The following is a 13,943-nucleotide window of genomic DNA, read 5'->3' as shown; positions in this document are numbered from 1 at the left end:
TCTTCTGACTTTTATATCATAAATGGCACTCTGTATTTTCAAAGTCCACACTGGCCATGATCTTTAATTCATTTGGACTTTGGTGCTGCCATACACCTGCCGCGCTGGGGATGAGACCCAATTGTGGGGAGCTGGTCTATACTTGCTACAGAGCAACATTCACATCATAAATCTGAACTATGATTCTTCTTCATCCATCACCTTATGGAGTTATCACTGTCAAACTGAAGATGAAAACACGCACAATACTAAAGCAGGTGTTTTGTCTACTATGTTATTGGGATTATTTATCTTCCCCATTCGGTTTGAAATTCAGCAAGTTGTCCTGGCCACGTCTACTTGCTGAAATGCATTTGGTTACTGTCATGTGATTGGCCGATTAGCTAATTGTGTTAAAGGGTTATTCCCGTGCTGTCTCCGAGAGCGAGATGTGACATCTTGGCCACGCCCCCTGTGATGTCACGCCACACCCCCTCCCATAGACATGAATAAAGGGGACATGGTGTGACATCACAAGGGTGCGTGGCCATGATGTCGCTCTCGGAGGCAGCGCCCGGCACAGAATTGCACCGAGACTGCAGGGGTCCCCAGCGGCGGGACCCCTGCAATCATACATATTATCCCCTATTTTTTGGATAGGAGATGAGATGTATAAAGCCAGAATACCCCTTTAATAGGCAATTAAACACGTGTCCTATGAAGTGGCCTATAAGTGTATCTGCTACCAATGGATACTCTTTTATGGGTTACATATATATATATATATATATATATATATATATTTTTTTTTTTTTTTTTTATAGATAACTAGATACATAGGAGTAGTAACATATAGGAACATATATACAGTATAACATCAGTTACTATGAATGAGGGGTCCGGTCTGGGGCGGAGCAGGGGACAAACTTTCCATCTTGTCCCAATTAACTGGATGAAGAACTTCAAAGAGCAGAAGTTTTAATTTCGGGCTGCGATAGTTTACAAGAGACTGAGAATGATAACGTTCCATCCAAGTAATAGCCGGCTTGGCCATGGGAAAATACAGGGTTGCTTAGCAGTTCCCTCGCTCGACTTTCTTAGCAAAGTGCTGCGGTGTCAGAGTTGGACAAAAGGCTCTTTGACATTCTCTTCTATGGTGGAGGATAAATTAGAGCAAATCTTTTGGCTGTGACACACAGTGCGATGCCCTGAGAAATGAGAAGCCTCATAATGTGAATTACCCCAGCGTACTTTACATTCATACCCACAGAGAACAAGAAAAAATATGATGTCATACGGTCAGCGCTGTATATAGAGGGGACTTTCCTAGTCTATTGTGCTCAACCGGCCATTGTGTAGCCTCAGATGGTGAAGTTATAATAACTGGTAAATTACAGGATATCCTATTTAAAATAAAAAATAAAATAAAAAACACTAGTAAATATAAGACTGTGAGTCATGATTTTTGGTCAAGCCCTTAACCCATTGATGACACAGCCCATTTTGGCCTTGAGGACACAGTTTAGTTTTTTCCACTTTACCTTTTAAGAGACATAACTCAAGATTTTTTCATCCACAGAGTCATAAAAGGGCTTGTTTTTTGCGAGACCAATTGTACTTTGTAGTGACACCTTTCATCCAACCATAAAATATACGATAAAGTGAAAAAGTACAATTTGTTAAGGGAAAATTGGGAAAAAAACAACACACAACTTAGCAATTGTGTGTTGTTTTGTTTAAACGCAGGGCATCTTATGGAAAACTGATATATTCAATACTATTACAGGGATACCCATATTTCCTTTAAAAGCATCAAACTTTTTTTTAACAAAATGAGTATGCTTAAAATTTTCTTATTCTGATCCATCGACTTCTTTGTTTATTTTTTTGGGGGGGGCGGCTGTATTTTTGGCCATTACCTGTACAGAATGAAATATGTTATAGTTTAATAGTTCAGAAAATTTTGCACATGGAAATAACAAATATATAAATTTTTATTAATTTTTTTATTTGAAAAGTGAAAATGTAATAACATTTTTTTATTATTTCTTTTACATTTTTGATGTCCCTATAGTGGACAATTATATGCAATCATTAGATTGCCTTTACTGAGACTGCTATGATTTTACATAGCATTGCTTAGTGTGATCAGTGATCTGCTGGTAGAGTCTGCTGAGGAAGACTCCATCAGCAGATCGTCGTAGGACCTGCACAAGGATATGATATGAGGACAGGATATGAGGACGGGATATGAGGACGGGATATGAGGACGGGATATAAGGACGGGATATGAGGGCGGGATATGAGGACGGGATACGAGATCAGGATATAAGGACGGGATATAAGATCTGGATATGAGGACAGGATATGAGATCAGGATATAAGGACGGGATATAAGATCGGGATATGAGATCAGGATATAAGGATGGGATATGAGAACGGGATATGAGATCAGGATATAAGGATGGGATATGAGGTTGGGGTATGAGGACGGGATACGAGATCAGGATATAAGAACGGGATATGAGATCAGGATATAAGGACGGGATATAAGATCGGGATGTGAGGACAGGATATGAGGTCGGGATATGAGGTCGGGATATGAGGACGGGATATGAGATCGGGATATAGGATCGGGATATGAGTTCAGGATATAAGGACGAGATAAGAGATCGAAGATAGAAGGATGGGATATGAGAAAGAGAGCGTTATTAGGTAGGAAGACCGGGCAAGACTTCCATAACTTTTAGAGTAGGGTCACACGTAATGGATCCGCGGCACACACAGGGACGTGCATGCGCAGTGCACTCAGACACCTCGGCCTAGCTCAGGGAGCAGGAGAAGCGACCACGATGTCTGTGAGTACACTGCTCGTGCATGCGGCATCTCACAGGTCCCTGTGTGTCTGCTTGTAGTGTAGGATTGCTGCTACCAGGAGACAAAGCAGGACACTGGGGCACAGCAGGACGTACACTATAGGGCCAGTCATCTGCAGATCCGCAGCCCAAAAATGCTGTGAATCCATTATGTGTGACCCGAACTCTAATGTTGATATCTAGTAGTAAAAAATACAGAAGAGTTTCTCATGGGATAGTATGTTCACAACTGTTAGTGAGTGCATGAAATCGGTAGAGAACTTGGTCACCTTTTGGTTTTGTGTGCCAGACACAACCACCTATCAAAGCATATAGTGACGCTGTAGCCCCCTGGAAATCGGTTGCAGGATCTCCTGCCCGATGAAGTGATGCTGAAGATAAGTGTAAAAAGAATCGAGACTCGCGGGCTCAGTAACCATCATGTCACAGGTTAAAGTTGTGCTTGTAGAATGAAATATCTTTCTTGCTAATACATCAGATGCGTTTTGAGACTTAAACTGTCTCTTTTTCAATGGTATAATGGCTTATGCAGAAAACACACATACAGAGTATTTAAAACAAAAAAGGCGCTAAAACAAATGATGATAGACAGGTCATCATCATTTGTCTATCATCATTTGATTAAGTGCCGTTTTTGTTTTAAATGCTCTGTGTGTTTTCTGCATAAGCCATTATATCATTGAAAAAGAGACAGTTTAAGTCTCAAAACGCGTCTGAGGGGTGGGTAATAAAGATATTTGATTCTACAAGCACGACTTTAGCCTGTGACATGACGGTTACCGAGCCCACGAGTCCCGGACCTTTTTATACTTATCTTCAGCCTATCTTTAATGTATCATCTGCCTAGTTATAGAGCTGAAGTGAAACTGGACCCAAATATAAAAATAAACACAAATACTTATTGTTAAAAATATCATCTAAAACAGTACAAAGTGGGACACACTTGGGTAATAGTAGAAATGTAACAACGATATAAAAGAAATAATAAATAGACAAAAGTTGTGGCCACTTTTTATGTCACACTATTTGTATTATTCTTTTATATCTATGTTACAGAGTACAGAGATCTCTCCCATGATCTATTTATACCCAGGACTGTATCTATAACAAGGGGGCATCCTCTACGTTCAGAGGAAAGGAGGTTTCTACACCAGCACAGACGGGGGTTCTTTACTGTAAGAGCAGTGAGACTGTGGAATTCTCTGCCTGAGGAGGTGGTCATGTTGAACTAGGTAAAATAATTTAAAAGGAGTCTGGATGCATTTTTTGGAGAGTAATAACATTACAGGTTATGGATACTAGATTTATAGGGACAGAAGGTTGATCCAGGGATTTATTCTGATGCCATATTTGGAGTCGGGAAGGAATCTTTACCTCTAGTATGAGGTTTTTTTTTGCCTTCCTCTGGATCAACTCAGTAGGGACTCATTAGGGTTATAGGTTGAACTTGATGGACTCTTGGTACTGTTTTAGATTATATTTTTTAACAATAAGTATTTGTGTTTATTATTATACTTGAGTCCAATTCAATTTGACCTCAGGCGCCAATAATTTAGTGTTTGTATATTCGGTTTTCAAGTATACCTAAGATATAGGTGTCAGATTGGCAAGCTCGTTCTTAGGTGTATAATAGAAAGTAAGCCTCTCCTATATTATATTAGTTATAGAGATGGGTGACCAAATCATGGGGAGCTGAGGTAACGTTCCCTGGCTGTCACATGGCTTTAGCAAACGTGTGAGAGTATTGGTTGTGTAGCCCAAGGCCCCATTTATATCATGTTTAGGCCTTCCAGTGGAGATATATAAAGGAAGACTCCAACTTATTCCTCAGATGAAAGACTGCAACCTACCTCACTGTAAAAACAGAAAGAAAGGGGAGGCAGCCCCAGAAAAGCCCTGACAATGTAAGTGGTCATATATATAAACACCTAGGGGGAGATTTATCAAAACCTGTCCAGAGGAAAAGTGGCCCAGTTGTCCATAGAAACCAATCAGATCGCGGCTTTCATTTTTAACAAGGCCTCTGAAATTCGCCTACTGAGGAAGGGGTCATTCTTAGCACCCTGAAACGCGTCTAGGCCGATATCTAATCTGAACAGAGCACGATTCACATGCACTACCTAGACTGAAGCCGGTCCGGAACTTCGTGAACCACTTGCTGCATTTACCAAACATTCTCCCCCACTGAGCGCATTACCAACTTGCTGCCTGTAATACAAGAACCCAGCCACGATCTCTCCAGCGAGGGTCCGACACACATCCAGGTATTTGCCGATACCACGGACCGCTCCCGAGAGAGACTCCTACCGGAGCCCTTTATCTACCCAGGCTCTCACGCTGAGATTGCTGCAGATAATCCAGAATTCCATTCATCAGCCCGTCGCAGTACGGGACCAGCAGCCACGGTGAGATTGAACTTTTTTTTGTTTAAAAACTGTGGGCAGCATCTTTTACATCAGCCCATCAATTGACTTTGTCCTTTCTGTTACAAGTGCCGGACCATCAGCCTTCTTCCACCATAAGTGCCGGACCATCAGCCTTCTTCCACCATAAGTGCCGGACCATCAGCCTTCTTCCACCATAAGTGCCGGACCATCAGCCTTCTTCCACCATAAGTGCCGGACCATCAGCCTTCTTCCACCATAAGTGCCGGACCATCAGCCTTCTTCCACCATAAGTGCCGGACCATCAGCCTTCTTCCACCATAAGTGCCGGACCATCAGCCTTCTTCCACCATAAGTGCCGGACCATCAGCCTTCTTCCACCATAAGTGCCGGACCATCAGCCTTCTTCCACCATAAGTGCCGGACCATCAGCCTTCTTCCACCATAAGTGCCGGACCATCAGCCTTCTTCCACCATAAGTGCCGGACCATCAGCCTTCTTCCACCATAAGTGCCGGACCATCAGCCTTCTTCCACCATAAGTGCCGGACCATCAGCCTTCTTCCACCATAAGTGCCGGACTAATAGAATATTCTATATTAGGTGGTTGCTATACATACATTTTCTAATTCTGTCATTAGGGCCCAATGACAGTTTAAGATAATATTGATATTGCTCTGATAATTTTAACCATTTAGTTTTTTTTATTGATGTAATGCTGTTTTAATAAAATCAGCATTAAAAAAAAATATATATCTGTCTCAAACAACTATTCACTGTGTACCCTTGGGTGGTATTCTTGAGGTGTGGTTAATTTTTGTTTTAGATTTGTAAATTACTTCTATTAAAAAAAATCTTAATCCTTCCAGTACTTATCAGCTGCTGTTATGATCCACAGGAAGTTCTTTTCTACATGACCGCTCTGCTCTCTGCTGACACCTCTGTCCATTTTCGGAACTATCCAGAGCAGGAGAGGTTTTCTATGGGGATTTGCTCCTACTCTGGACAGTTCCTAAAATGGACAGAGGTGTCAGCAGAGAGCACTGTGGTCAGACAGAAAAGAAATTCAAAAGGAAAAGTGCTTCCTGTGGATCATACAGCAGCTGATAAGTACTGGAAGGATTAAGATTTTTTAATAGAAGTAATTTACAAATCTGTTTAACTTTCTGGCTCCAGTTGATTTAAAAAAATGTTTTCGAGTGGAGTACCCCTTTAACAGCATGTCAAAGATGCATTGAGGTTTCGGTGAAGAGATTTGGAACTTTTAGGTTACAGAATATTCTCTACAGCAGTGTTTCCCAACCAGGGTACCTGCAGCTGTTGCAAAACTACAACTCCCAGCATGCCCAGACAGCCGTTGGCTGTCTGGGCATGCTGGGAGTTGTAGTTTTGCAACAGCTGGAGGCACCCTGGTTGGGAATCACTGTGTAGGGAGTGTTAGCAGCTAATAGTAATGTCCCAATAGACTGGAAAGTTTCCACCTCTAGCTGAGAGAACTCTGTGTTCTGCATAGACCCTAACAACCTCCAGGTCTTAATGACCCAGCACTGATGCTTCGAGGAAAATTAAAGTGACAGCGTGTGGATAATCCTCAATCTTCCTATCTCAGTCTGTGCCCAACACACAAAATTTAACATTACAGTACATTTACTATGCAGTGTGGCACTGAGAAGGCAGATACACTATATGCAGGCCTGTCGCTACCGGACCGGCAAACCAAGCAATTGCTTGGGACCCCGAGCTGGCTGGGGGCCCCGAGCAGAGCCGGTGCACATCCAGTAGCGACGGGGCACTTCGGGGGGCCCGCACATTTCAATTAAATTACCTTTGTACTGTGCGGGCCCCTTAAGAAACAAAGCGTATAGCCGTCACCGGACAGGTCAGGGGCTGATGGGAGTAGAGACGTCACGTGCCCCGCGCAGGCACACACGTCCACTCCGATCACCTGACCTGTCCTTGCTTACGTAGCTACGCGAACCTCCAGCATCCTCCCGGTGCAGTGGCAGGAGCAGCAGAAAACTCGCGCCGCTGCAATGATCCGTGGCAGGGTAAGTAAACTGGCCCGGGGGGGGGGGGGTCGGGGGATTGTATGGTGGTTAGGGGACTACATCGGTGATGAGAGGTGTGTGTGTGGGGGGGGGGGTGTTATGGGGGTGATAAGAGGTGCAGGGGGGTGTTATGGGGGTGATAAGAGGTGCAGGGGTGTTATGGGGAATGTTATGGGGGGGTGTTACGGGGGTGAAGAGAGGTGCAGGGGGGAGTTTTATGGGGGTCATGAGAGGTGCAGGGGTGTTATGGGGGTCATGAGAGGTGCAGGGGGGTGTTATGGGGGTCATGAGAGGTTCAGGGGGTGTTATGGGGGTGATAAGAGATGCAGGGAGGGGTGTTATGGGGGTGATGAGAGGTGCCCCCCCTGCACCTCTCCTCTTCACCCCCCCCCCACATAACCCCCCCTGGTTATAGTAGTATTTTATTCAGGGTACAGTGTATGGCAGTATTATATTCAGGGTACAGTGTGGGGCAGTATTTTATTTAGGGTACAGTGTGGGGCAGTATTTTATTTAGTGGGTACAGTGAATAGCAGTATTATATTCAGGGTACAGTGTGTGGCAGTATATTCAGGGTACAGTGTGGGGCAGTATTTTATTTAGGGTACAGTGTGGGGCAGTATTTTATTTAGTGGGTACAGTGAATAGCAGTATTATATTCAGGGTACAGTGTGTGGCAGTATTATATTCAGGGTACAGTGTGGGGCAGTATTATATTTAGTGGGTACAGTGCATAACAGTATCATATTCAGGGTACAGTGTATGGCAGTATTATATTCAGGGTACAGTGTGTGGCAGTATTATATTCAGGGTACAGTGTATGGCAGTATTATATTCAGGGTACAGTGTGTGGCAGTATTATATTCAGGGTACAGTGTGGGGCAGGATTATATTTAGTGGGTACAGTGTGTAGCAGTATTATATTCAGGGTACAGTGTATAGCAGTTTTATATTCAGGGTACAGTGTGTGGCAGTATTATGTTCAGGGTACAGTGTGTGGCAGGATTATATTTAGTGGGTTAAGTGTATAGCAGTATTATATTCAGGGTACAGTGTGTGGCAGTATTATATTTAGTTGGTACAGTGTGTGGCAGTATTATATTCAGGGTACAGTGTGTGGCAGTATTCATTTTAGTTGGTACAGTGTGTGGCAGTATTATATTCAGGGTACAGTGTATAGCAGTATTATGTTCAAGGTACAGTGTGTGGCAGGATTATATTTAGTGGGTACAGTGTATGGCAGTATTGTATTCAGGGGTACAGTGTGTGGCAGTATTATATTCAGAGTACAGTGTATAGTAGTATTATGTTCAGGGTACATTGTGTGGCAGGATTATATTTAGTGGGTACAGTGTATAGCAGAATTATATTCAGTGTACAGTGTGGGGCAGTATTTTATTTAGGGTACACTTTCTGGCAAGGTTATAATGATTACTATCTTCATGCAGAGGATAAGGATCTGCTGACAAAGTGAGGAGCCAATGATGTCTGGATGTCAGACTCTGCAGAGAAGATGGAGCTGGAAGAAGACCTGGTCTCTGGACCCGATGAAGAAGAAAAGATAACAGAGAAGATGTCACTCAAGGCAGAAGACGTCACTCAGGTCACTGATATCATTGTGTCTGTCCCATCAGAGCTGTAGTCACTTGTAAGTTCTGCAGTGATGATGGGTAAAACTGTGTCCAATCTGTGTCTCTCCAGCTGTTACAAAACTACAACTCCCATTGCCAGAGGCTCTCCAGAATGATGGGAGTTTTAGCTTTCCAACAGCTGGAGAACCACTTCAACCGAGGTGATTCATGGGGGTCTCAGCAGTCAGATCCTCACCGAAAAAAATGGCCGGGGGGGGGGGGGGGTGGACAGGTGGTATGGGTAGGGAACACTGCTGCACCTAATGTGGGGGGAACACTGCCTGCCTAATGTGGGGGGAACACTGCCTGCTTACTAAGGGGGAACACTGCCTGCCTAATGTGGGGAACACTGGCAACCTAATGTGGGGAGAACTATGCTGCACCTAATGTGGGGAGAACTATGCTGCACCTAAAGTGGAGGGAACTCTGCTGCACCTAATGTGCATTGTATCGACGTTCGCTCACGTTGCGCTCTCAGAATTGAAGGGCCGGCGTTACTATGTCCTGACGCCGGCCCTAGAGCGTGACGTGCGTGACGTCCATGTCCATTTTGCTTGGGGCCCCCAAATTCCTTCAAACGGCCCTGACTATATGTGGTTTTACACCAAGATAAATATTTGATTTCCTGCTATTTATCTTAATCTTAAAGGGAAACTCCGGTTTCGAAATTTTCTAAAGAAAAGAAATCTTCATGTACATCTTTTTTTTTGGTCAGGCCACTGTCTAGCATGGTGTTTTCCAAACAGTGTGCCTCCAGCTGTTGCAAAACTACAACTCCTAGCATGAACAAACAGCCAAAGGGCATGCTGGGACTTGTAGTTATGTGCCTCCAGCTGTTGCAAAACTACAACTCTCAGCATGCACAGACAGCGAATGGGCATGCTGGAAATTGTGGTCCCCAAGGTAAAAGGGTGCAGTCAAGCGGCGGGTTTACAGTGAGTTTACCACTACAAGATTGAGCTGCAAAAAATGCAGTAGATTCCACTTCAGCTCAAACTTGCAGCGGGAAACCCGCAATAAATAGGCAATGTGACCGTACCCAAAATAAAGAGTAAAACACTACATTTATCCATACCCTTACAAAAGTCCCGTAGGGAAGCGTTTCCCAAACAGGGTGCCTCCAGCTGTTGCAAAACTACAATTCCCAGCCTTTGACTGTCCAGGCATGCTGGGAGTTGTAGTTTTGAAACAGCTGGAGGCTCCCTGATTACGAGGCACCGCCATAAGCAGGGTTGGTGCAGGGATTTTTGCTACCGTAGGCAAAAGCTAATTTTGCGGCCCCCTTGACTCTGTCCATTGGCTCTGCCCTTTGACATGCCCCACCTTACTACTAGGGTGATGCACTGTAACAAACCCCCTCCTCATGTAATCTCCTTATTACTGTGGTGACACACTGTAACAAACCTCCTCCTCATGTAATCTCCTTACTACTGGGGTGACACACAGTAACAAACCTCCTCCTCATGTAATCTCCTTACTACTGGGGTGACACACTGTACCAAACCTCCTCATGTAATCTCCTTACTACTGGGGTGACACACTGTAACAAACCTCCTCCTCATGTAATCTCCTTACTACTGGGGTGACACACTGTAACAAACCTCCTCATGTAATCTCCTTACTACTGGGGTGACACACTATAACAAAATTCCTCCTCATGTAATCTCCTTACTACTGGGGTGACACACAGTAACAAACCTCCTGCTCATGTAATCTCCTTACTACTGGGGTGACACACTGTAACAAATCTCCTCCTCATGTAATCTCCTTACTACTGGGGTGACACACTGCAACAAACCTCCTCCTCATGTAATCTCATTGCTACTAGTGTGACACACTGTAACAAACCCTCCTCCTCATGTAATCTCATTACTACTGGGATTACACACTGTAACAAACCCTCCTCCTCATGTAATCTCCTTACTACTTGGATGACACACTGTAGCAAACCTCCTCCTCGTGTAATCTCCTTACTACTGGGGTGACACACTGTAACAAACCTCCTCCTCATGCTGCTGGCTGAGTGAGTGGTTGAGATGCCAGTTGTCTAACTTTCTTGCGGCGGCCCGAGCGGCACCCCCCTTCAAGAGGACACTCTAGGCAGCTGCCTATTTTGCCTATAGGCAGAGCCGTCCCTGGCTGTAAGTTATTTTCAGTGGAGGAGGCAAACGCCATGCTTGCCTCCAACACTGAGTCCGCCAGTGAGGGAGACGAGGAAGACCCCCCTTTTCTTCCTCCTCCCCCTAAACATCATACAGCAGTGTTTCACAACTAGTGTGCCTCCAGCTGTTGCAAAACTACAACTCCCAGCATGCCCGGACAGCCAAAGGCTGTCCGGGCATGCTGGGAGTTATAGTTTTGCAACAACTGGGGGCACCCTGGTAGGCAAACGCTGTCATACAGTGATGATGAGTAACTGTAGAAAGCAGCACCGCAGGTCAATGCCAGTAGATGCCCCCTGTACAAGTTTCACTGTCCCCCATACATGCCTACTTAAAATTGTAGTTTTGCAACAGCTGGAGGCACACTGTTTGGAAAACACTGGTCTAGCACTTTTACCGCAGCTATTATTAAACCTTGACACTCTTGTAAAGATATGCTGGCATACCTCCCAGGAGAGGAAAGATTACAGAGACTGAAACATGTACCCATAGATACGATTGCCCTTGTCTTCAAAATATTTTCATATGTGTCTTAACAATAGCATGGCATTGAACTATGTAAGCCACTGACTAACGGCTTATAATAGACCCTTAGGAGGGGCCATAAAATGTGTAAAAACTGTTTAAATCACCCTCTTTTCCCCTTTTCCAAATAAAACACTGTAATATAAATAAATAAATTAATAAATAAATAAATAAAACACTAAAATAAATAAATAAAGAGATAAAACACTGTAAAATAAATAAATAAATAAAACACTAAAATAAATAAATAAAGAGATAAAACACTGTACAATAAATAAATAAATAAATAAAACACTAAAAGAAATAAAACACTGTAAAATAAATAAATAAACAAAGAAATAAAACACTAAAATAAATAAAGAGATAAAACACTGTAAAATAAAGAAAGAAAGAAATAAAACAACTAAAATAAATAAAGAAATAAAACACTGTAAAATAAATAAATAAACAAAGAAATAAAACACTAAAATAAATGAATAAAGAGATAAAACATTGTAAAATATATAAACATATTTAATATCAAAACATGCATAAATGTCTGCACAATTAAATTATTACATTCCTGTTCCTGATCAGTCCAAGGTACAAAATGCAAAAAAGACCAAAACATTTTTTGGTCACATTACATTTAAGAACCAAAAAATAAGGAAAAAATAAGCAAAAAAGGTAGGAAAATAAATGATAAGTAATAAAAAATAAATATGTTAGGGATCAGAACACGGCAATGTACAGATTATCTTTTATTTTTTTTTTTACATTTCATTTTTTATTTCAACCATGAAACGAAACATAAAATATCCATGTTTGGTATCACTGGAATTGTACCGACCCATAGAATAAATGTATCATGTACACAGAGTAGCCATCACATATTTCCCCGTTTGCTATGAATGAACCCTGCGTCACTGTAAACAAGACTAACACTGCCCTCTACTGGCAGGACGGGAGCAAACCAGCAACTCTTTGATAACTGCAATCATTCTACGGAGAAGATTTTTTTAACTCCTGTTTTTTTTTTTTGTTTTGTTTTTTTACATGGGCACTGTCAGATCAAAAAACTTTTTTATATTTTGTTACTGAAGAAAAATTAAAGACCTTTTGTAATATAGTTGTTTAAAAAATTGTAAATATTTAAGGTAGAAAATAACTCCTGAAAATCCCTCCACTAGGGGTCCATATACCTGGGACACTAACAAGTCCTGCAGTAGTATCAGTCTTGTCCATGAGTCATGGAATAGAGATGACTTATGGACAAGGCTGCATGAGACACACCAATCACCTCCCACCACCACAAGGGAGGGACACGCCCCCTTCCACCACACAGCAATCATCTCCCACCACCACAAGGAAGCGACACACCCCCTTTCCCTGAGAGGATTTTTAAAACTGTGAGCTAAAGACATTTTTATAATAAATATAGGTGATAGAGGCATAAAAATAAGATGAACATGGTCAGGATTAGGTACTGAATAACATATTATTTATTTTTATTTTTTCCGTGTGGCATCTGATAGGTACACTTTAACCTCTTCAGGACACAGGGCGAATGGATACGCTCTGCATTCCGAGTCCTTAAGGACCGAGGGCGTATCCATACGCCCGTGGGAAATCCGGTCCCCACCGCTAGCCGGTTGGGGACCGGAGCCGGATGCCTGCTGAAATCATTCAGCAGGCACCCCGGCACATCGCCTCAGGACCCCCCCCCCCCCCCATGTCGGCGGTCGGAGAAAATCGCATGTCAATTCAGACATGCGATTTTCTCCAATTCCGGGCTGATCGGGTCTCTAGTGACCCAATCACCCTGAAAATAGGACTGATCGGAGTTGTCAGCAACAGCCCCGATCAGCCTAAGGGATAGGAGTGAGGTCGCAGAGCTGCGATCTCCTCCTATCCCCCTGCCATTAGTTAGAACGGAGTTCTGACCAATGGCAGCGCAGGACAGGGGGTTGCCATGGCAACCACCCGTTCTGCCCCGCCCCTGGATGTCGAGGGGGATCTGGAAGAAGATGGAGGGCCGTACCTGCAGGAGGAAGATGCCTGGGGACCCGGATCTTCACTGGAGCCTGCTGGATCAGATTGGGAATCGACAGTGGGGGGGGGGGTGATTTAAAGTGAAAGTAAAACGATCTTTACTGTGGCCATCCACTAGGAGGGCCAAACTGCAACTCCCAGCATGGCCCAGACAGCCAAAGGCTGTCTGGGCATGCTGGGAGTTGTAGTTTTGCAACATCTGGAGGGTCACAGTTTGGAGACCACTGTTACAGTGGTGCCCAAACAGTATCCCTCCAGATGTTGCCAAACTACAACTCCCAGCATGCCTCGACTGCCCAAGCATGCGG

General features: G+C 43.5%; 1 protein-coding gene across 3 annotated transcripts in view; it reads left to right on the top strand.

Annotated features, from left to right (window-relative positions):
• Nucleotides 1–6,993: 6,993 nt before the first annotated feature.
• Nucleotides 6,994–13,943, top strand: part of P2RY10 (P2Y receptor family member 10) — a 59,869-nt gene continuing 52,919 nt past the window's right edge. For all 3 annotated transcript variants that reach the window (XR_008847674.1, XR_008847673.1, XM_056538753.1), the window contains exons 1-2: nucleotides 6,994–7,286; nucleotides 8,735–8,889. The gene's annotated coding sequence lies outside the window, so the exon portion shown is untranslated. The remainder of the gene's footprint in view (nucleotides 7,287–8,734; nucleotides 8,890–13,943) is intronic.

This window comes from Hyla sarda, chromosome 9 (genome assembly GCF_029499605.1).
Source record: "Hyla sarda isolate aHylSar1 chromosome 9, aHylSar1.hap1, whole genome shotgun sequence".
Classification (NCBI taxonomy): Eukaryota; Metazoa; Chordata; class Amphibia; order Anura; family Hylidae; genus Hyla; species Hyla sarda.
The sequence above is the reverse complement of the archived record's forward strand: the minus strand, read 5'-3'. Positions and strand labels throughout refer to the sequence as shown.